The sequence below is a fragment of the Cynoglossus semilaevis genome, chromosome 8, assembly GCF_000523025.1.
Source record: "Cynoglossus semilaevis isolate Cse_v1.0 chromosome 8, Cse_v1.0, whole genome shotgun sequence".
Lineage (NCBI taxonomy): Eukaryota > Metazoa > Chordata > Actinopteri > Pleuronectiformes > Cynoglossidae > Cynoglossus > Cynoglossus semilaevis.
This window is the reverse complement of record NC_024314.1, coordinates 27,523,024-27,524,293: the sequence shown is the minus strand read 5'-3', so window position 1 is coordinate 27,524,293 and position 1,270 is coordinate 27,523,024. Positions and strand designations below refer to the sequence as shown.

Here is a 1,270-nt window from a genome sequence, read left to right as displayed (position 1 = left end):
GAGAACGGCGGATAATTTGTCGGACTAACGAGGTTGTAATATTGATCAGGATGTGGAGTGAGCTCATGCTGCTCCTCGATAACGTTCTCTCCTTTATATCGATTCCAAATATTCCAGCAGGTCACGGCGGCAGAAATGATCTGACGCACTTCGGTCGTTGGGAGTTTTTTAATTGATATTTCAGTGACCACACGGAGAAACTCCACGTTTTTGGAGCAAATATTGACTTTTGTGTTTATTAAATTAATTATTGATGCTTTGAGTTCAAATTAATTTTTTTGAGCTCTAACTGGATCAGTGTGGTCAGATCTGACCTCCATAGATAGATGGGAAAATAAATACAATTAAAAATAAATAAATAAAATAGATTTAAAAAAAAGATAAAAACATATAAAAAATAAATAAAATTTAAAAATAAATAAAAAATAAAATAGATTTAAAAAAGATAAAATTATAAAAAATAAATAAATTTTGATTTTTTTTTACACAAAGGAACAGGAAATTGAAATACACAAGAACAAAAAAAAATTTCCAAAAATTCTTAATATTAATTATTATTATTATTTAACAAGAGTGAATGTGGATTCTGTCTGTTTATAAACATCCAGGTCGATCTGGGCCGTGGCGGCCATTACAAAGTGTTAAAAAAGCCCCCATAATGGTTTGGGAACCACGTGTTTGAGACCCCTGGTCTACATCATGATAAATACGTTTTTAAAATGAATTATTTAATTAGATTACGTTACAGAAAATAAAGTGTTTGTAAATGTTGTTGAAAATCAAGAACAAAATCCTGACGATTTTTTTCACTGCTTTTTAATTTTTTTTTTTCTTCTTCTCAACAGTCGTCCACATGTGGAGAGGAAGTGAACGGCTGAAGAAGAACCGGACGATGACTCAACGTCTATTATCCATAATACGGTAAATGAACATGAATCTTCCTACTTCCTGTCGTTCTTCTGAGGTTTGATTTGATGTGATGTCATTTCCTCTTTTCTCTTCAAACTAAAAACCTCTGAGTTGTTGGTTTTTTCTACTGGAGCTTTTGTCCTGTTTGAACTTCAGCAGAGTTCACACCTCACCCAGTGCTAAACACACACACACACACACACACAGACTGACGCGTACAAATGCGTTCTCCACAGGAACCAGATAAAGGAACACGGCGGGAACTCATATGAGATTTATCCTCGCTCAGATTGTTGTTCGTGTCTCAGTTACTTGTCGCGGTCCCTGCGACCTCTGACCAGTAGAATCTTTTAATATCTGC

General features: G+C 34.6%; 1 long non-coding RNA gene across 1 annotated transcript in view; it reads left to right on the top strand.

The window, feature by feature from the left end:
- LOC103382970 (uncharacterized) overlaps positions 1–1,270 on the top strand; it is a 17,784-nt gene that overhangs the window by 11,272 nt on the left and 5,242 nt on the right. Inside the window, exon 3 of the long non-coding RNA XR_521972.3 lies at positions 846–921. This is a non-coding gene — a long non-coding RNA (uncharacterized LOC103382970). The remainder of the gene's footprint in view (positions 1–845; positions 922–1,270) is intronic.